This window comes from Anopheles bellator, chromosome 2, assembly GCF_943735745.2.
Source record: "Anopheles bellator chromosome 2, idAnoBellAS_SP24_06.2, whole genome shotgun sequence".
NCBI classification, from domain to species: Eukaryota; Metazoa; Arthropoda; class Insecta; order Diptera; family Culicidae; genus Anopheles; species Anopheles bellator.
In genome coordinates, this window is record NC_071286.1 from 18,632,889 (window position 1) to 18,656,099 (window position 23,211).

Below are 23,211 nucleotides of genomic sequence, written 5' to 3' on the forward strand. Positions count from 1 at the left end.
AAAAAAGTGGAAGTGGAATACTACACATCAAGGCAGCACTCCCAGAGTTGCAATGCGACTCTGCTCGGCCGGTGCACTCGACCATTTGCGCACATTTAGCGCGGGAACCACTTTTTGTGTATTTGTCCGATTTGTGCGCCGGCCAAGTCATTCCTGCACGAGACTAATGGGCACGGCCATCGTTAACGACGACGACGGCGATGACGATGGCGTCTCATTCGGAATGTTTCCCTCAGACTGCTGTTGTTGCTGAACACGGAAAATGCGGTCACCCTATTATGATGGGGTCTTCGTCTGTCTGCCCGCGCGCAGGACGAAGGACGAACCAAATTTCAATTATCGCACCGTCACCACTCGGTCGGTCCCGCCTCTTGCTAGGGAAATTAATTTCGAGGATTTCGGTTACTTTTTGCAATTGGCTTCGGGAAGGTGTCTCTTTGAACCGGCGACCAGTAGGGTCCTGCAGCTCCCAGTGGTGCCCGTGTGGTCGTTTACAACCCACCGTAACGTTTGTAGCGCACGTACTGCACATTTGCATTGCAAAGTGTATGTTTTGCTCGCCAGTCCCCGGGCCGGGTTAGGGACCAAAATTGGAAGTAGCACCGTTTTTTTTTGTTGTTTCCGCCCAAAAATTGAATGTAACCGTTTTGGCGTAGCGCCCAGCATTTCAGTAAGTGGTTTCTCGTACCCGATTTCAGTAGTGTAGTGGGATTAATTGAATTAATGGTAAATTTAAATGTTACCCATTTCAAATGGAAGTTGAATTTTTCGATACACTGCACCAGACCCATCGTTATCTATTTATGAGACCTTATAATATTTAACATGAAAAAAATCTTGCAAAACATTACATCCAGATCTGAACACGAACACTTCAAGCACGTTGCTAGAGGTTCAAATTTTCAACGCATTCAATACATTTCAAATTAAAAACCATTAGGAGCAGGTCTTTATATGGTCGATCGACTCAATAGAACCGAATGGTTGATCGAAGGATAGCGAAGACTTTGAATTCTCGAAGAACTCCACGAGAATTCTAGAAAGTGCAATGCTGAAATTTTTATTATTTTCAAATTCATTTTCACACACATTTGCCGTCACAAATCAATAAAACTGATGACAACATTGGATGAATTGGTCTTCGATTTGCTATTGTCGATCGTCAAAATGTGGTCCCGCGTAAGAGACTCCTTGAACACTTCATACACACTACAAGAAAGCGAAATACTCCATACAGAATTTATTTTCCTACTAGAAATCTATGTTAATTTGAATAAAACATTTAAAGTCGTAACGAGCATTGTTTTGAGAAAATTCTTCTTTATCGCCGCATGTTGAAAGTTGTGTAAGAATCTTTCGAGTTTAGCTACTGTCAGTGGAAGACGTTGGCATTCATAGCCAGAGTGATCTCAAGATCGCTACCTATTCGTCACCGGAACCAAGTGTGCTTTGGTCGTCTAGGTGACTGTCAAATAAAACGCCTAAGACATCGCGCGTCAAAAACTATCTCTGAGTAAGCATAAACCGTTTAACAATTATTGTGATGTCATCTTGCGCGCGTGTGTTGTCACGAGAAGAGTCAAAATAGAAAGGAACATATTCAAGACACGTGTCTGGTTGGGCGCTTTGAACACGGTGACGGTGTAAGTTCCCGGTGGTGTAAAAGGTGTAAGTTCCCCGAGCCGATGGAATGTTTTGACAGTGATGCTTTCAAACCATTCTTTTCCAGACGTTGTTCAAACTCCCTGTCAAAGCTAAACTACAAACAAAAACACACTCCACACTGAGAATTGCGTGTGTAACCCGCGCCCGAGTGTGGAAATCCGGGGTAGGAACTTTTAGTTTACTCCTTGTGACTACCGGGAAGGTCGTTTTTGTGACTACCGGGAACAGTTTTAAAGCCGCCCAGGCACAGATTCTCAACCGCTTTAAATCTTGCCAACTATCGGTAGTCGTTGACGGAAGTGTTGGGCGTGGGTCTGTGGAAACCATGATACCGCAGTTCCCTGTAACGGTGGGTCCACAAAAAAGGACCCAAGAAGGATGTACCGAGGGATCGGGCGGCACATTTTGACGTTGGGCCCAACGAGCCACACGAATTGAGTGCAAATCCAGGTGAACCAGGGGCTAGGTCGTGCCCTTGGGACCGGACCTGCGTTCCGCCGGCAGCGACAAACGACATCCTTTTGCGGCGAGGTTATTGGAACGCTGGAGCCTCGGCTCGGTACATGCGATGCAAAAAAAAACATGCTGCGTGTACAAATATATGCCCGTATCATCGACAATTCCCACTGCGTTGGTCAGCATGCGTCGGGTATCAGTACACAGGACAACTAGCACGCACGCTCGGCTACGTGGGGCTCGTTAGAACATGATGCCCTAGGTAGCGAAGAAAAAGCAAAACGCCCAGCCCGAGGAAGGCACGGTCATCGGGATCGTTTAATTTATTGCGACGACCAGACAGCGCGGGGTTTCGGGCGCCTGTCAGGAGTCTAGTGGTCGAGAGTCATTGGAATTGGGGTGAAAAAAAAACAAACCGAAAACTCCACTACAATTTGAATAGGCAAGGCAACCGGGGTGAAGTCGGTGGTGCCGGTAATGCTCGGCAAACATGGAAACCCGCGACAGGCACGGTTTCGGCCCGATGCAAGTTCAGCGTAAACAGTCATGATCCTGAGGGAGGAAGCCAGCCAGAAGCTTGGCCCCACTTTTATGCGTCATTGTGACACAAATTCCCGAATTTGAATAAGTGTCAGCTGAAGTTGTTATCTCGGCGAGTTCGGTTTTTTTATTGCTTACATTTAATATCTCCCTTCGCTGGCACGTAATATGCGTGCGCCGAGGGTGTCAAGCGGTGGTTAAGGCGTGTCTACGGGAATTTGTAGTCTTTGTTTTGTTTATTTGAGATTCGCAAATTTATGGCATTTTCGTGGAGTTCTAGACAGGGCAGCAGTAGCTAACAACAAGCGAGTTTTCCTAGTTTCAACTTTTAGTTCTAAGTGCTATGGTTGTCATCATAATGTAGTTTCTCTTTCGCATATTTTTAACTTATTCTTTTATTTTCTATGGTAATTGCCAGTTTTTGCCGTTTGAACCGTTCATTTTACCACTGTACTGAGTTCGATGTAAACGTAAATTTTTTTGTAATCATATGAAGACTAATTAACAAATGGGTGAGCAATTAAAACTGTTTTGTAGTTTTCATTTTTGATACTGAGAAATATTAAACGTAAAAAATATAAATTCCATTTTAACTCAACAGTACATAAAGGGAAGCACACGGTGAACTTTATATCAAAATAGAAGACAGCAAAATTGTTGGAAGTGGCAACATTGGAAAGGGTTTTGCCATTTATGTAGTATGTTTATCAATAATACTGGATGTTTTATTAATTAATTAATAAATGTTTATCATCAATACTAAAATTTTAGCACCGCATTTAAAACATTCTTGCATCTTCTTCGAGTGCTGCTGGAACGAGCTGAACTATTAGTCGATTAAATATGCTAATCCACAGCTGAGCAAATTGATTGATTACCACGCATATGAATAAGCTTTTATCTGGTGAAAGATCAATCCTTGAAATCCCTATCGTGCGCCCATTGTTGTTGGCATTGTAACTAAATATCAGAATGGTTATTATTAAATGCCTGCCATCGGGTCACCATTTTTCCAAATTTTTATCGATTCCGTCCCGGACCGATAAGGCGCTCCGGTGCCGCAATATCGAACCGTCACATCAGGACGTCCACATTAATGCAAATCATCACTTATCACCACTCAAATTCCTGTCCGTTCGCTAAACTTTAATTAGCAAAAACAAATTAAAGTGCCAACGCTACACCATCAACCTCCCGGCAGGTTAGCAGGTCCTGGCAGGACCCGCATAAACCAGCTTGAGGGCGACATTCGGAGCGTGTTTGACTTTATGATTAAGTACGCCACAAATCCTCGGGTTCGGGTGCCCCCGCCATGGGTGCCGTAACTCCGGAGGTCCTCCAGCATCCAACTTCTTAATCTCCGCGCCCACCACAAACGCCTACATTTCGTGCCGCGTGCAGGTGCACACCACCGGGAAGGATGCGAGGGAGATGGGCCTTATTGTGTCGGTTTAATTGTGTTTACTTTCTAACCGAATAGACCGGAAAACAATGGCGAACCGTCCGGGTTGTCGGTGAGGGGTGGGACCATCCGAGCCGAATAATGACCCGATTCTAATCTAATGCTTGACCTGTTCCGAAAAAAAGAAAACAAAGGAAACAAGAGGATCTTCTGAGGGAGAGCAATGGCAGCGGAGCATAAAACGGGACAATGGCCGCCGTCAACGAAAGGAGTTTTCCTGCGAAAAAAGGGAACGCTTTCGTACTGGGGAAGTGCGGCTGGATTAGGACGAAGGGTGGCTCCTAAGATGGCTAATTAATGTCCGCGAGCATTCGTTTGTAATTAAATCGTCTGCTCGATGGCAACGATGGCGCAAGGGCCCGCAAGCTTTTAGTACTGCTGCAACCGCTCGCTCGCCGTTCCCAGAACTCGGTTGAAAGTGGCGATGAAAAGCGAAAGTAAACTGCCCCGTTAATGAGCACGATGAAGGATTAGATGGGAAAGCAGCTTAGCGATGATGTTAAAACCGAACGGCTCCCAGTGGGGACCGAAGTTGGCCACCGGAAAGGGTTGGCCTCGTGCAAAAGGGCGCAACGTGGAATTATTCTCACATTTTCGGGGATTTGCAAATGCAACGATCTACTATTGTGATTGTGTTCATCGTGATCATCGGAATGCTGTTAAGATGGATATCGAATGCATTACCTATGGGCATTCATTTGTGGGTTTTAACAAAGCCATTAGTGACTTCTTGAGCCACAAATACAACCGGAACTAACGAAGATTATTACTAGACGTATTGAAGGCTGAGCAAAATTGAGTAACCCTCAAAACGGCACGTATCCAAACATCTCCCAAGTTTAGCCAGTCTTCGAAACTACACAAATTCGGAACCTCGAACTACATCGACAGAACATTGATCAAATTAAACCATGCTGTTTTCGGGAGAGTTGTTTAGAATTAGTTTTTCGATGTTGAAGTTGGGGTTAGGAGCGTACCATTCGAACGGTCAAATGCGGACGAATGAAATTTACAGCTTGTGGTTTGCTGACCAAGCGAGCGCTCATGAGTCAAATCAAACTAATTGAGTTACAAAAGCTTGTAGTAAATGTTTTCTCGTATTAACTTGTGCTAAGGTTTCGATACTCTTTTCAAGTCATCTCTGCAGTTTTCTACTGAACCAAGGACAGCTGTAACGTTCCAATGTTTTTAAATTAAAGTACATTAATAAAAAACTACAGGATAAGTCTTTTTCCGCCATGTATTGCTTCAAGCTACGCTTCAACATTGACAATATTATTACAGTTTGAAAAATGTTTTTTGAAATTAATGGAATATATTTAAATAATTACATGCAGCAATGCGGTTACACGTTTGTTTTGTTGTGTAAACAGTGACGTTCTAAAACGGTTCACACTTAGGTCATTGCTAATGTAGTTTCCACGAGTTTCACGTGTACCTTGGGCGACCGCCAGTTGCGAGTCCAGGCACTCGGCACGTTCGCCTGAGACCAATATTTGGCCAAACACCATGGTAGAAGATTTTAAATAAACAACCAAACATGTCAATCAACAATTGATTAACCATTAACCAGACCATTCCAAACCATTACGTTAAACAGCCCAAACATTGTCATGTCGGAAACGCCAACACGCTATCAGAATTTAATTAAAAAATCCAACATCATTCCGGCGATCGCTGTCGAGCCCATCACGACGGTTCTAGCGACCACCGACGCCTTCGCAGACCGATAAAACATACGAACCACTGATAGGGCCGCCACGCCGCTTATTAAAACCCATCTCTCTCGGGAGGGCTTTTGGGAAAGCGCAGGAAATGACAGCTCGCACCCGCATCCAACGTCAGTTCCGATGTCATCCACAAGCACACACACCGATCCTCACGTTACACCATGAACCAAGGACCGGTTGGCGGGCTTCGTTCTGTAAAGTTTTCGGAAAGGGAAAAAAACTGTAACCGAACCGATAAGACGTGGGGCACCGAAACCCACCAAAAGCTCTTATCTAGATAGTGATATTTGTGGAGCTCCGTTTTTGTGGTGGTAGCCGGGCGGTTGGCGTCCCTGGTCCCGTGTCCCGGTCCCGCTTCGTAGCGCTTTGGTCGATTAACAATTTCGGAAGTCTCGCGGTGGCGTCCTGCTTCAACTCCTTTCCCTTCTTTCTGGGTGATCCCCGGAGTCGCCGTTCCGTGTGGCAGTGGTATCATGTGGCCAGTGGGCTCTCCAAGCACACAGAAAAAAGGAGTCCTGGCCGAAAATGGGGCAAAAACTTTAGTTTGGGAAGGGATTTTTTTGCCCAAACCTCCCGGAACCAACCGAACAGGAACGTTCGACTCGTCGAACGGGCGGAAAGGGCCGGAGAAGCGTCGCGCGATGTGCGGCCATCAAAGTGGCACAATAGTAGCGGCAGCATTGTGGCAGCTACTCAGCGGGCCGCCGGTGGTGGTGATGGTAGTGGCGGCGAATGGTGTTTCTTATCGCGATCCGGGCTGTGGGACGGCCAAGATTGTGTTCCGGCGGTGGTTCCGGCGGCGAACACAACCGCGGCGCGCCGTTGGAAGCTCGTTGCGGTTGATGATGTGTGGTGCCCGTGCGTTGGGAGCCCGAGGAGCCCAGCGGGAACCGTTGCGCAACCATCGTGCTCGGGACACGCTCGCGTGCGGGAATGCTCGCTGCACGAGGTCGAAGCGGGACAGAGAGCATCCAAAAAGCGGTGCATTCGCCGCTCGACGTGCCGAAGCGCCACGACACGCGAACCGCTTCCGACGACCGACGTCGTCCGGCGTACCGAAGACGGTTCGGCTCGTCCCGAAAGGACTCCCTGCCGAATCCTGCGAGAACCGTGGGTGACCGGGGCGAGGGCCCATCACCCTCCCGACCACATACAGACGCACACTCCTATTGCACTATTTTACCCTGCGAAGCCGCATTCCGGTGCGAGGGGCCGAACTAAGGACGAAAGGACGGCAGGGGGAGCGGTGGAAGGGCTACCCCTCGCAGAAGGACCGGACCGCGTGTGTATGTGCAGGTGACCAGTGAGTGGTTCTCGGCGTGGTGGCGCATTATCGTGCTCTGTTGTTTGTTATTGATTGATGCGCCGCCGTCTCGCGGTGAGTACCAGGACATCAAGGACTCAGGGAAAGGGTGAGTGAAAGAGGTGCGGCGGTTCGTCGCCGTCACCAGTGTGCGGAGGGCAACCAGGCGCAGGCGCCTCCATTACGTCATCGTTTCGTTTGGCGTCCCACGGCACGGCTGGAGGTTCGGCGAAAGGACCTCCGCTCCGAAGCCGTGGAGCCCGCGGAGAGCCGCGCAGAGTAACGCGAGTGGGAACGCGAGCACACACCAGTTACGGCGGTGGAGCGAGCTTTTCGTGTGACCGTCTTTCGGTTGTCCATTGTTTTCGGTTTACGGCGATCTCGGTGCGCGCGGCTCCGGTTTCGAATCCAGTGTCCAGTGTTGGCCAGCGTTGCGTGTTGTTTAATCTGGCCGTTTCAGCCTTCTCCAGGAGCCCGGACCAGGTAGCTGGCAGTTTAGTTAACGCTTCAAATCGATCGCTTTTCGCTCGCTACGCGCTATGCGGCCGTCCGTCGTCGTTTGCCTCGATCGATACGGGAGCGAGTAGTAGGCGATGAAAATTTAGTCGCCGTATGTGTCACGTGGCGGGGAGCCGACCAGAGTGTCGGAGCGAGAGAGAGCGAGTCGTGTTTTCCACGAGCTTTTCCCCAGGCCCACAGGGAGTGTGACAGAGAGAGAGAGACAGCGGCGATTGAGAGCTCGTGAGCGGCCGGAGAGAGAGCGCACTGAAAGAGAGAGAGAGAGAGAGCGCAAACACGGGTGAGAGAGCGTCAGTCGTGAGTGACCGGTCGCGGACGGACCGCAGAGCCGCAGCGTTTCGGCTACAAACCTCGAACTTCTGACAGCAGAACGAGCGCTCCGAAAGTCTCACGCCGTCGACAGCAGCAGTGCGTTTCCGCGGTTGTGGACGATCCGCTCCGGAACCCGGGTACAACAGCAGGTGTGGTGCGGTGGTGGAGGTGCAGAAGTGGCCAACGTACAGCGAAGGAACAGGGTGGGGCTGGTAGGTGTGTAGGTGGCTGGGTGGCCAGCAACCAGCACCGGTGGTGCATGTGCATTTTTGCATTTTTCAAGACGCTGACGCTGGCCGTGTCGCGGTGAATGTGCGTGAATCGGTGTGGCAGTGTGTGTGCGGTGTCCGTTGTCCGATGGCACCAAAGTGACACAGGTTGCGGGAGGCCTTCGGATCGAAACCCCACCCCACGCGCTCTCTACACATCGCAGTGGTGCGGACACGGTTTTACTACGCCGGACCATCCCCGTTATCCTTTCCTTCCCCACTGAAAATGTAACTCAGACTCGGACTCGTGCAGTGTGTTTACCTTTTTTGTTGTTGTTGCCGCTGCGGCTGCTAGTGTCAAATCCGCCCGTGCTTGTGTGTTTGCGTGTGTGCGTTGCTGACTTGCTGAACACCTTGCTCGCTCAACCACCGCCGTTCGGCGCCTAACGGGTATGTGAACCGTTTTGTTGTTCTCCGTCAATCCGGCATCCGGCAAACAATAGAGATCAAGCCCACCGCAGGCGGTTTTGCTCGATACTTCACGCGACCGACCGACCGGGCCCGGACTCGGTTTCCCAAATATCGATCCACTTTTTGACAGTTCACTGAACACATACGCCCAAACGGCCTACTAATGCGGCGCGCTATTTGTCAATGTTGTTTTGCTCTTTATTTAGAGTTTTTCTTTTCGACTCACGAAGCATGTTGCAGGTTGCAGTGGTTTCGTCGCGTGGTTGTGTTTGTTTTGGTGCACCACCCAGTGCCACCCCACCGCCAACGGGTCAGAGGCCCTCTTCTTAATTCAATTAAAATCCCATTCTGGGGTTTGCCAGTTTCTCGTGCGGCCCTTTCTCTACCGCTGGGGCACCCAACGATCGATCGCATCCGTGGCCGCGTGCCTGATGATGTAGCTGTTTTGGTATTCCACCTTTTTCCAGTCACGACCGATACCGCGCTCGGTCTGTTTCTTGCCAGGCTGCACGGCGATCCGTTTTGCGCCTTGTTTTCGAACGCACGAAGGACTAAACATCCTGAAGCAAAACACGCCGAACACGTCGGACCGGATCCAGCAAAAACGTTGGTCATTTGCACAGCCTTTCCGGCCAGCCCGGTCAGAGCGCGGGGTTACTACCGAAATGGGATAATAATCGGAGTGTGCCCGATGGTAGCGAAGGGCTAGATAAAATTGGAGCGCGTTCGCCTGCCATGCCATTGACCAATTTCAATTATCGCCCGGTCCGGCGCCGTGTGCTTGATATAGGGGGCCGGCGGAGGGGGGTTATCGATTTATGCGACTGATATGCAAATGATTCATTTTCCTTCAGTAGCCATCGATCGGTATGCCTTCATTATGGGCCGCGCACTTGATTAGATTCGGGACCACAGAGACTGTGCCGCGGATCCGTTGCGCAATACGAAAATTAGTGTTCACAGTGATTTGCGTGTGTCCTTCGTACGTTTGAAATGTTCTGCCATTTCGTGTTTCACTCCTTTATTTTCAATTTATAATCATTTTTATTTTCTCTTTTATAAATTGCCCTGTTAGCATATCGCAACCTCCAGTCGCGATCGACCTAACAATAATCTTTATTCAAATCAATCTTATACTCTAACATTTTCTGATAGCCAAAGCATAATCATTGATCTTCGCCCGGGTTGCGTGACTCCGTTTACGTCGAGCCCAGTGTTTTTAGCAGTTCTTTGCTTTGCGGGCTTCACTCAGTAGGCGTCGTTCGGTTGGTCGTATTGCGTTTCTGTTCCCTGTGCTTATCCAAACATATTGTTTCTGGCTTTTTTTACAGCACAACGCCTGCGCTGATACATTGTTTCACTTCACAGATACTGCTGACCGTTACTTAAGAAAGTCAAGTTCGCCAGATTTTTTGGAACTTTAGTTTCTGTGATTGAAATGTTTGAACTTGAGTACTTGTCTTGTTCCGTCAGCATTCACTCAATTATCTTTTGTCACTTTTCTGGTTACCTACTCGTTCCCTAATTTTATAATATTTTGGACCTTTTGTATTTCCTTTTTTCTCTGTCTCTGACGTTTCACTCATCTCCGCTCACTTTTCCACCTTGTGGTTCCTTCCCTCGGCGTCGTTGATCCAATTTTATGTTTTCGAAACAAGCCGATGTAGCAACTTCGTTGCTTATGAATCTATCAATTGATCGGCACAAGTTTTCCGGTACAATAAGTGGAAAACTTTTCCCCCTGCCAAACTCGCAGCCTTATTCGGCCCACGGACTCGTAGTCAAAACGATGTCGTGTAGCTGTCCACTCGGTACCCCATACATAGAACTGCGTCCTTACAGCCGATGGGATTTTTCCGATTTTTTCCTCTCTCGCATCATCAGCAGCATCCAGCTCGGTGGTGGTCAGTCTGGACGATGGTTGCGATAAAAATATAAATAACAAATGCCCTTACGCGGGGGCCGTAAAAGGAGGCCGCCAATCGTGGCCCTGGACCGGGAAGCAAACGTGGAATAGCAGCAGAAATGTCGCTGGCGCTGTTCTGCGATTGTCGTCGGTCGGTGGTCGGAAGTTAGAGCATCGGCACGGTAGGAGGCGGTGCCCCTTTACCGAGGATGACCATAACAATGACAGTCGCTGCATAACAAAACCCTGCGACTGGCCCGGTCGGTCGTGTCCGGTCCTGGTGGACCGAAGGATTAAGCCCACATGAATTGTCGCATCGCCCCAGGATACTGTTTCCTGGCAACTGTAAGAAAAGCGGATACGACGGACAGAGATAGAAAGAAAGCGACAGAGAGAGAGAGAGAGCGCGCGTATGGGGATGGATGGAAAAATAAGTTTCGCTTATTTGATAAACAACCGATAATTGGCCTCCCCACCCGCCGGCGAGATCCGATCGGAAGTTGGCCCACAGGACTCCGGAATAATTGTATCGAGATAGAAAACGACACAACGCTACATTGTATGCCGGCGGGATGGAAGAGCCACCCATCGATAAAGGGCGCCATCATCGGGGCTATTCCTCAATTAGTGCAACACAAGGGCGGCTTGCATATTCTGTAACGGAAGCCCTTTTTTGTGTCGCACTAGTGGCCGCGTTACGTTCGAATTGTTTTATTCACGCTCATCGGTAATGCAGAATGCTGCACGGCACCGATTTTTTGTACAAACGGCCTCCCGATTTGTTGTGGTAGTATAAAAGTTAATTAACTTGGTTTTGCTGCCATCGAGTCGAGCCGTGGCCATTTTTTATTAAAATTCATTCCCGCTCGGCTCCCGATCCTGCTGACACCTTTACAATGGCTCCATTAGTTCGTCAGTAAAACAATAGACAAAGGGATCGATTGCTTGAATGTTTCATGATGTGGTACCGTTGACCTCGCCCGCTCGAACCCATTAGGCGTTGTTTTTCAACGTGTCTCCGCCGGTTGGTCGGTCGGTCGGGAACCCTTCAGCGACTCCGCTCTGACACTTGACACTCGCCTAGACCTCCATCGCCGGATGCGGAAGGACGAAAACCAAAGGTAAAGTTTACCGGCTTTTTATGTCCACTTGTGTGCGTTCATGTCCTAGGCGGCGGCGGCGGCGGTGACATAAGACGCTCAGAACGACCACTGGACCGGTTGTGGAGAATATTTCCGTCCGTGCCCTTTCGGAGGGAATAATTTATGATGCGCTGCTGCACCTACGGGCCCCGGGGTGGGATAATTGTACCGAAGCCAATAACACATCGATCCGATCGATGCGGACCAGAAGCACCGGGCCCGACCCTTGCTGTGACCGGAAGCAGCGGCGGGCTCGATTCCCGGGTGTCCTGAACGGACCTTCGGCGCTTTATAGCGCTCCGCTATTATTTTAATGTCATCCCGGTCGATGGCAGGCTCGTAAAGTGCGGCGACCGGGGCCGGTTGTGATTGTTTTCGGCAACACAAAAGCGTGACCCTGCTCCCGCCGTCAGGATCCCTAATTGGGGCCCACACCCCCCGGGGAGGGTTCCTGCTGAAGTTTCCATTGTTTCTCGAACGTTTGTCATCGACATTGGGTTATTGGGCGCCGCCGTATCGATTGATGTTGGCTTTTGTTTTTCAAAATGGTGCCAAACACAGTCACAGTGAGTTCGCGCCAAACTCTTTCACGGCCACCACCACGGACGGACGGACGGCATAATTTATGTTGCCTCGAGAAGTCACACACATTTGACCAACTTTCGCCAACATTCGGCGGGGTGGTGGGTGGGCCCAAATTTTCCAACCCAAAGTCCGACCCACCGTGGACGATGTGGCCCTTCCACCACGCGTCCTTTCTGGATTCGTAGTTCGTCCTGAGGAGAAGCGAAATCGATCGAAACAACATGGCGTGCGCGCCCGTGCGTTCGCCACTCCAAAAATAGTTGCCCCTCGGCAGGATCTGGGCCGGCACCGTGTGCCCTTTCCCATTTCCATAGTCGTGAAGAAAAACGAGAATTCAACGCGTGAACCCATATAATACCTGGACCTCGACGGTTCCCCGACGTCGGAACGGAGTTGGTGAATATGAGTTCCTCTGTCGCTCGTGATCCCCCCGTGGGCCGTCCGAGATGGTCAAGGTGATGAAACGCGCACAGGGTAATACAAATAAAGAATTAATGGTGGTCCTGGCGGCCGAAAATGGCGCCCCGTTTAGGGTGTGGTTGGGTTGCCCTGTTGAGGTAGCAATCCGTGAGTCTTCGTGTGAGCACGTGCTTGACTTTCTTGTCTCAAAGGCGGGGACGAAAGAGAGTGAGAGAGACAGACTGAGTGAGAAACAATGGGCATGTCACCCGGGTCCGGGTCCTTCGGGTTTAAACCCCTTGTTTCTCGCAGAATGACAATTTGGTCCCAACTCTATTGGCGCGGTCTGGGGTTTGCTGTGGCTTCGAGCAGTTGGAAGGCGTCCGTCGAATCGATCCGTGACCTCCGTGTGCGTGTCCGTATGTGTGTCTGCGTGCGTAAGGATTCCGTCGGGACCGAACATCCCCGCTCCGTTCGTCGGTTCGTTTATTTTTCAGCAGGGTTTTCCGCAGCCTGCGTGTTTGGCGTGGCTGTCGTGCGGGTTGCATACACCGTAGGCGCACAGGAATTCGAGGGCGCCGCCGTCTCGGCCTCTCAGCCGATAATGTTGACGGTGTCGGTTTTCGGGTTTCTCATATTTCAATGAGTAAACGGCGCGGTTTACAGTCGGTTCCGATTGCGGTGCGGTGTCTGTCCTTGAGTCCGGGGACGGGAATATTTGATTTGATGAAGAGTGCCAACCCGTGATTACCCCAGGCCTTACCCTTTTCTTTTGGGACCCGCAGCCAGGGAGCGATGAATAATGCGTTAACATTTTGAAGTCCATCGGTTGGTAGGTGGCATTAGAGATGGCTGGACCCATCTTCTAGTGAAGATCGATGACCGCCCCTCGGTTCGGTTCGGGGCTCGGTACTGCCAGCCTCGGCCCGGGAGGCGTGGTAAATGTTTGATAAAGTGTACCCACCACCAGAATGGTCGGGTATCATCGCCAGCGCACTAGCCAGTCCCCGGCGCTTGAGCTCCCCGTTGATTGATGGACCTTTCGAACGGGAAGCCCTCTCTCCGTGTGGCAGGGTGACAAGCGCCGAAGGCTGCTACGGGGCGTAACTGGTGCCGTGAGCCGTCACTGGCACTGTCGACCAGAATGTTTGATGGCCGAGGCCGTGTCCGATTTGATTTGGTAGGGCTGATGATTTTCGGCGTCACGGGCATCGACTGGCAATGGAATGTGCCGGATCCTGCCGGCCAGTAGCCAATCGCAAAAGCAAAACTCCCGAAGGTTACTAAATCATTCCCGCCTCGGTGCGGCCGGATTTGGCAGGAATTTCGATATCAATCGAAGGTGCATGCGTGAAATAGAACTCCCATCGTTCCCCATAGACCGCGGCCGCATGAGCGCATGTAAATGTCACTTTTCACCCGGTGCGCCCGGTGTAATCTTCTGCCACGGAAGGGAAGGCCCGAACCCCCTGGCCCGGCCACACACATCGTTGGAAATCTATTTTCGATGCAATTTCATCTTTCGCCATGTCGTCCGATACGGTTCGCTTTCCAATTCGACATTCGGTTTAACCCGACATTACGTGCAATCGCGAACCCCGATGCCTCGATGTGATCCAACGTGGCTGGGCCATCGATCCCGGAGCGCTCTACGCTGTGAGTTGTCGGGATGTGATTTTAGCGGGCCCCGGAATCGATTCGGAATGGAAAGAGTTTTACCAGTGCCACAGATCAGCACCACCGTCCAATGCACGGCAAATAGCTCCGGGGGTGTCCTGACGGTGACGGGGATGACAAACACAGACCACCGACGCCGAGCGACGTGGCGTGTCGTTCTTCATGCAAGAGCGCCCATTGTGCGCCCTCGGTGCGCTCCTCGAACCCGGCCGGGCCGGGTGGTACGAGAAGGGATTAGAGAAGCGCCAGCACACCGGGACAGTGTTGCCATTTTCGGGCCCATTTTGATGGGATCGACTATCGGGCTTGTAATGCCATCACGGACGGCGGAGAGCAGATTGTGCGTCAAGGCTCACCGGAAAAGCTGACAGATGGGAAGTAGACCAACTGTGCCTGGGCATGGGAATATCTCAAGTAGCGGCGACATTCCTTTACGGCGGGATCTGCGCCCTCGTACCAGGAGCGCTCTGGGCTTCTTCCTTTCGAGTGGATGCGATTGGTTGTCTAGGATGCGCCTCGAGAGTCGCACATTGCAAAGGAACAATTACTTTTCCCTTCTTCAACGCACAGGAGGAGGTCGCATCCTGTGTCTTGGTCGTCCGGATGAAGTGCTATTGTCAGCGGGAAGAGCAGCAATTTAGCAGCCAAAACATCGATCCGACGACGACGACGAGGACGAACTCCACGACGACGGCGTTGTTGTACTTGGAATTCGTTTATTTTAGTGCCATGCCACGCCACCGGAAGATCGATGCACCGTGTCAACACCGGGGGTATGCAAATTCTGGTGATCTGGTGGTTCTCCTCGAAGCCAGGCTCACGTTCGCTTTCAGAGTTGCGCCACCAGAACGTAAGATATCGCCGTGGTTCGGGAGCTTTATCGGTTCTTTTACGTAATCATGTTGGGCTTTCGTGGGACTGCAGCCCCCCCCGGCCCCGTGGTAATTGATCAAGACGAAATCAAATATTCCTGGAGCGTGGCCCCGAGGTCCCGGGCGCCCAATCGTAAGGTAGGAAGCTCCTGCCGGGGGTGGTGGAAGCCCGAATAGAACTGGCTATTGATTAGGAAAGTTCGTAAACTACTGGCATCAGGATTACGTAATTCACCGAACACCACGAACTTTGCTTTCATCCCGGGTTGGGGCGAGCAACTTTGCTGCCCAGCCCAACGAAGACTAACGAGAGCTGGGTGGCCCCCTTTGTGAACGTGTCCCCCCGACATCGGTACAGGAAGAATCAACTATGCAACGTCTTGCAGGGACGGCAACTTATTTGCTGTGCCGAATGGCCGGTCGACCGGGTTATTGAAGGGTTAGACAATAACCAGCAGTGTTGAGTGTAGTGTGTTGGTCCTGTGCACTCCGAAGGTCACACGAGGCAGCAAATCAATGGTCGAAGGTGCCCGTAATTTGTCCCACACAGATTGAACGCTGGGAAAAAGCTACAGCCTCTGGTTTAATGACTGTCCTCTGCTAGCCCTTGTTCGATGCAAATGTGTTTCGGCGCCCAAGCTCAAGTGCGCCCGGTCTGTCCGATTTGCCTCACAAAACCGGACGTACGGTCGGTCTCTGGTGTGTGAAAAGTATCCGCCATTTGGTAACACCGGCTTCGCCACGGCGCTGGTGCCATTTGCAAACCCAGCGAAAGCGGTGTTGCCTTTTCAAAGACATTACCGATGATCATTGCGCTCGTGAATTCAATCGCAACACGACACGGGAGAGCTCCTTTTCAGCCACCGTCCCTCCGGCTTAGCGCTTCCCTATTGTTACCGTGAGCACGGTGGCGCATACCCGCGTTTACCGTTGTGGAGCACGTCTTGCGCCGGAATGTATGCAAAGTGTGGGACGTGTGTCGCATCGGCCGCGCCCGAATGGCCGCGCCCGAATGGCCGCCAGCACACCGTGGACCCGAAAGGACCGCACACACTAGAAATGTTGTTGGTAGGAGGCACAACACAAACAACGGCATGCGCCGATCCGTAGTGCTGGCCGTGGCGCCCATTTCCGTTTCCCAGCACACAGTGCCAACATACAGGAAGCGGCACATTGGCCCGGGGATTCACGTCCCGGGCGATTATGAGATGCGGGCCGCATTGTGTAATATGAGTATGCGCTCGGAGATAATGAGCGACGTACGTAAAATCAACGCCCCAAGAAAGCCGCGAGCAGGGCGGCTTAAAGTTTTAACACCGTTACGTGCGCGAAAATCGTCACCTAACCTCCAGAAACCGGGAGGGACAGCAAAATAGGGCGCCTGACTAATCGGACTAAAACCAAGGCCACGGCAACACGCAACCACTATCGAGTGAGTCCCTGGAGGACCCTCTACTATCACTGCTGTTACTTCCACTATCCGCTACTAATCCCCGATGCCGCCGTCACAGGACCGTTCGACAAAATGGCGAACGGCCCGCCCGGGGCTCGCTGTCAGTTGTCGGCGAACGCATTTCGGAGCCAATCCGCGCGTCCAATAAAATGCTGCTGGAAGCTGGCCTAGGGACGTTTTCGGCAGCGTCACTCTTAATTAGTGGGCTCGTGCGCGCTCTCTCTCTCTCTCTCTCGCTCTCGACCGGACATTACCGGAGGTCCGCGCGTTTGATGTCCGCCGGAGTCGATTACGCGCAGCTCGACGCCGCCGTATCGCTTTTCAATTAACCCGCCGGCCGATTGATTTCGCGCCGAAAGTTAAACCGCCGGGCTGGCCCGGTGTTTTGTATCGCAATAAAAGATAATTATGATTATCCTGTCGTTTTGGGGCGGTTCGCTTCGATTTCCCTCCCTCCTCTTCCCTGTGGAAAATCCCGTGTGGAAATTCTGGGAAACCGGACCGAAGCGCTTCGGATTGCCCATTTCGAGCCATCTCCGGGTGGGTAGTGGCGCTCGTGGTAATGATTATGAGCCAGAAAGTTAGGCCACCTTTCGAGGCGGAGGGCCGCAAAGGAAGTGCAAAGTGAGCCATTATCGTCGTCGTCGTCGGCGGTGCAATCGGTTATTGATTTTCGGTTAGGTAATTGATTGCCGTCACGCAACCGCGGGAGCGCCCTGCGATCTCGGGAAGTGGCAGATGATGAGTTTCGACACGCCACGGATAAGACCGGCGGCCCGGGTGTGCCACGGCACGGGAAAAGACATTCGCACAAGCGCTCCGGCGAACTAATGATGATGATGATGTGCGATAAAATGTGTACGCCGGAGAAACAGCTGATGGGTTGCCTTTTCGCGGCGAAATCGCTTTTAATAGGGCGGCGGGATCGATGGGCACCCGAATTTATAACCCCGAACAAGGCGTTAATGATTGCTACATCGTTCGGTAAATCACTGGCATACCCCGAGAGCGTCAAGAAGATCGCCAAGAACTATCGAAAGGTCGGGAAAATGGTCGTTAATTATGAAACGCAAGGGTTAAAAGTGGGCGAAATTTCAAATGAGATATGGAACTTTTGGGAAACACAAAGTGGCAAAGTTGGGGGCTCTTAACATCGACTGGACCAGGTCTCTGTCGGTAAACCACCGAAGTGTCGATTTATGCCGATTTACTTTTACATGTATCCCTATTACGCCTCGTCCACGCTATGAGTTTTTTCTACATTTTTTTTTCTACTATGCTAGCGTCCACACTAGCAGCTTTTGGCCGAAAAATTCATGAGCTCCAGTGAGTTAAATGACAGTTCGTTTGTTTTTGTTTTGATTTTTCAGTTTCCTTTCCTTCTCCTTCTATTGCCATCTTTGTCAAAATCTGATCCGCTGTCGAAAATCTATCCATATTTTTGGATAGCAAAAAAACTTTCCAAAATTTTACTCCAACGTTCACATTGAAAAAAATGCGTGAAATATTTCATGACCATAAAGCGCTCAAAAGTAACTCAAAGTAGCTCACGGCACTCTAGCAAAAGATTGATAGTTTCTTGGCTTGGCATACATTTTTGCCCGTACAGTTTCTCATAGTGTGGACGCCGGGTTATAAGGCTGACTAAAAAGTAATCCGACCGACGGCCAAGAAGGTTCTACTCGGTATATTGTGTGACTTGAAAGGAATAGTTTATTATGAGTTGCTACCGTCTGGTCAAACACTAAATTCAGAACTCTACTCTCAATCAGGACAAGTCAATGCCGCACACGTCTACAGTGACTCGCCAAACACCCCGGGAGCTTGGTTGGGAAGTTTTAATGCATCTACCGAATAGTCCGTACTTTGCACCAAACGATTATCACCGTTTTGGCATATTGCAAGACATTCTAAGCTGAAACAAACCTTTTGGCACATCGGAACATCTAAAATGCAGTTTTAAAATGCACGCAAAAATAATGGATTACTTTTTAGCCAACCTTAGAGAATAGCGATCCGGCATCTGATTCAGGGCATGATTTAAGGTTCATTTAAAGTCCTAAGAAAGGGACTCGAAACGTGAAGGCCTGACCGTGGCCGCTTCATTTTACTGTAAATCTATGCAAGTTATCTATCAGTTATGCATCGAAAACTCTAGATCGCCTTGCAAGATTGTAAACGTTGCTAGGCAACGGCAACGGTGATCGAATAAAACTGGCACGACAAATTCGATGAGCCCTATCTCTAGATCTTCAGTTAACTTCGAGCTTGAGTTCGGCCACTTCATCGGCAAATCGGTCGGTCTAGGTGCGGAGATCCTCATCCATCTTTGCTCGCTGCGGTATTCCGATTCAGCAAATCCGTAGCAAACCACGTTGCAGTGTGCGTTCTTTCAACCGTCACGCTGGGAGTCTGAAATTAAACCAACCGAGTTTTTCGTGTCTGCGTTGGGCTGTGCATCATCGTTCGCCCACTGGCTGGTGGACCCGCTTCAAATAGCACGCGATGCTCGAAGCCGGCAAATAGAGGAAATGTTCAATTAGTTTCCTGCAACCGGAGGGCATCCCGGCGGCCGCCATCCGCCCGTCGCTTGGTCCCCGTACCCATATGCTACATTTTCCGACACCGATCGACCGGAAGCCTGATTGAGCGCAAATTCAAGCGCGCTGGTCCGCCGGAATTCGGGATTCCCGTTCGTCATGCTGTGGAAGCTCTAAGTATAATATCATTAGTGAAATTTTTCCTTTCTCGGTTTTTTCTATCCCCTGGTACCACTTCTGGGCTGGCTTCTTGAGACGCCCTTGGAACTGGAACTGTGAGTTGGACGCGAGAGTGAAGCTTTTGACTAATGGATAATGTGCTGGGTGCGGAACGATGGGCAGGGCAGGGCGGAAAGCCAAACCGACAAGCGACGGCGTGCAGCTTAATGTTTGCCGAGGGAAGAACGGGGTGAACTTTTATTCCAAAAACCCGAGGGCCGTAGGAGCGCAACTGCAAGAAGTGCAAGATCATTTTTCCGTAATCCTATTAGCCACGGCACTACTTATTATGTGCTTTTTGGCCAGGATCCAAACAGGACGGCAAACTTCCGGGCGACGGGATATTTGCATTGTTACCAAACACTGTAACAACTCCTTCATTTGCTGATTACACAGAATCGAGCCGGTGGAGCGATAGAGAGAATGGTTAATTAAGGTCGGTGATGGATCGAAGCGTGAATGCAAGACGCGCTGCACTGTGACCGGAAGCAGTACGGATTCGCATGCTTGTGCTAGCCAACAGCTCTACACTGGCTTGTTGGGGAGCCACCTTTTTAATGGCCGATTTCGGGCCGTATCCAATTTAATCACCTCCTTCCCAACAGCGCCCAAATGGGCGTATTAATGTCCAAACTACTTCTCTCGTTGGGCGAAAGTAAGCAAACATTCAAAAAGAAAATGCTAACGATCTTCATTTTCTTATCTTTCCTTCACAGGTGAGTTATTCGAATTTGCCCGGAGGTAACCGTCCCTGTTCCCGCACGTCCCGAAGTGACTTTAATTTCCGATCCTGCACCGGCGGTTCCTGGAGCAGCCTGATTGCTGCTGGGTGGGATGGGTTTCGGTCGTGTAACGCCCGGCAGAACGGGTTCACCTTAATCGCCGTCCCTCCGAATGGCGGTGTGGCGTTGGCGAGGTACGTGCCCGGACCGTGTGCCGCGTAAAAATCACTCAATAAATCTCCTGATTGTCACTTTTATTAGTTCTGGTACCAGACCGACGAGTTATGCGCTGCCCTTAGCCACGGCAGAAAGATGGATGAGCGTTCGTTCGTTCTTGAGCACTCTTACTCCACGCGGCCTGGTCTGCCTGTGATGGGTGCGGGATGCCTGACTGAGAAGGACTCGCCGAGGGAAACCGATAAGGCTTTATCGATTTATTCACCGTGGAGCGAACGAAGAGAACAAATCTGTTTGGTACATCATGACCGTGACCTTGCTGCCATTCCTTGGCCGGTGGGCCCACCGAAACGGTCTCCGTATATGCGAACTTCCTGTAATCACAGTTCTATGATGTTGGCCTTCGGAGTTGGCCCGTGAATCGATTCGTTACCACAGCCCGGTGGTACGCAGCGGTTAACCGTCGATCTGACCGTGGGCTAAAGTGTTGGTGTTGTGGCGGATTCGATTGTGGAAACGCCCGGAACCCGCAGGCTACATCTCGCGCGCCGCATTGGCACCGCGTGAACCGATCGAACGTATCAAATCGTATCTCCCCTGCATTGGCTAGATCCGTGTTTGTAGTTCTCGCGTGGATCGCGGTTTTTTTGGACCGGCAAGTAATTCATCATTTTCGGACGGTCCTCCCGCAGGCGCACTGACAGGACGGCACACACCTCGGCCGGCTAATGAAGCGATCCAAACCACGAGCGCAGCCAGCGGCTTGAACAGCATCGACGATGCTAGTCACTGTTTTGTATTAGTTTTAATTTGTAGTTGCCGGAAGCTTGTTTCACTGACCGCTGGTGCGAGGAAAGTCAGAGCAACAACAGCCAACAAATGGTTTGCGCTCAAAACATGGGCCTTTTAAAAAGTCGGTCGGTCGGTCGTTTCGGTCAGAAGGATGTTGGCGACTTTATGTTTCGGATTCCACCATTTGTTGCACAGTGCTGATTCGTAACACGTCGGAACACGGGCACATTCAAGCGTGACGCGTCGTATGTGAAACACAAGCGATAAGCTGGCGTGGTTTCGCGGTTAGCTTCCGAGGAAGCAATTTGCCGCCAGCCAAGCCAAAAAATGACCTGCCATAAAAAATTAGCCCCGCTAAACACTGCCATAAATCGTGCGTTCGGACGTATCAAACGCTCTAATTCACCTTCCGGACCTCCGTCATCGGTGGCGGCATTCTTTTACGATTGCCAACGACGGCGGCTTCAGAGGGTTTGGGTGCCTGGCACAGTGTAATAAATGGTGCTAATAATGAAACAAGAGTTTGGCGGCAGTCGGCAGGGATGCATAATGTATGATTACAGTTCCGCCAGTTCCAAAGGGGCCCCTTGCGTACGGCGAATATTCGATTCTTCCGATGTGCGTCGTAAGCTTCGGACGAATGGGAAAGTGTCATCTGGAGTGCCAGACAATATTAATTCCCCAGTTGCCTCGGGATTTATGCATTATTACGATAAATGGTCCTGTTTTCTTAAATGAGCTTAAAACAGACGCTAGGTTTCTTCTGTTCTATGATCGACAATTTTGTGGATCAGAAATCTCAATGTTGTCAATGTATTAGAGTCTGCGAATACCTAAGTAAAGACCTATAATAATCTGATAGCTACCCGCTCAGTCACAGCTTTGTTGGTCAAAAGCGATATTAGGCGATGGGATAGCTAGTATCTTTAACTTAGTTCACTTGAGTAAACTTAGCCGAATTTCCGAGATCGTGGAACTGGCTCTATTGAAAAAACACCGTCAACGTTAAAATATGATTAATGCACTTTAATGGCAACAACGTGTCACCGACACCGTTTTCTAGTGGCCAAGATCGATGCATCTTTTGACATCACTTCCGTTAGCGATGCGGCAAAGTGCCGTTTTTGTTTCAGAATGTTATTGACGGAACGAAACTCTGGTTGTACTGTTACTGCTACAAAAACGACAAAAATTCTGTGTGAATCCTTTCATTTATCGTCTCCGTTCTCCGTCGGTTTATCGTCCATGTTCGCTCTCGATGCATCTGCTGGCAGCAGGCAACACACTAATGAGGTGATAAGCGATTCATTTGCAAACCCCAAAAGAAGAAAAAACTCTTTTTTCGTGCTTCCACTTCGAACTCACGGAGCGAAGTTTTGCGAGGTTCCTACTCCGGCATCCACCCAGGGTGGGCCACTGGGCGTGCTGCACGGAAAAGATACTCCAAAAGTAGAGACGCCGCAGTGCGAAAATAAACAAAAAAAACTTAGCGAATAGCGAAAAACTCGCCAGACGATGACAGATTTATGAGAAACGATGCGATGATTAATGGATTTCCCCGTTTGCGCATAAACGTGGCTCAGTAAGTTTTAGGGCGATGCGCAAGATATGCTGCCCGCCGCGCGGGGGTCGGTTTGTGTAGATTTGGTGGTCTAAACTGGAGCTATCTGTTATTGCGGTTTTTGACACCGGCTGTCGCACTATCATGTCAATCAGTCGTTATCGCGCGGTTATGGTTGCTTTTGTATGCAGTACAGGCAAAAGCAGTACGAACCAGCAGCGTAGTGTCCGTGTTTACACAGTGAAAGGGTTTGGTGAGGACTTGCGTCTAAAGGTAGTAACGAAGGGAATTAAGTTGTGCGGAAAGTTTAGGACTTTTTCGCATGATTTCATTTAATTGATGCAGCTCCATTTAATCATTTGTTTCGTCAGATTCGGTTTTTAAGCAGAACAGTTTAGTCCGCGTAAACAATTGACAGTTTTCTTATTGCATCTCTTCGTATCACCTTTGGCTGTGAGTCAATAATAGTTTCATAACTAACAGAACATAGTTAACATTA

General features: G+C 50.3%; 1 protein-coding gene across 4 annotated transcripts in view; it reads left to right on the forward strand.

Moving 5' to 3' along the window:
* Nucleotides 1-8,067: 8,067 nt before the first annotated feature.
* Nucleotides 8,068-23,211, forward strand: part of LOC131211593 (complexin) — a 156,884-nt gene continuing 141,740 nt past the window's right edge. For all 4 annotated transcript variants that reach the window (XM_058205133.1, XM_058205129.1, XM_058205130.1 and 1 more), the window contains exon 1: nt 8,068-8,136. The gene's annotated coding sequence lies outside the window, so the exon portion shown is untranslated. The remainder of the gene's footprint in view (nt 8,137-23,211) is intronic.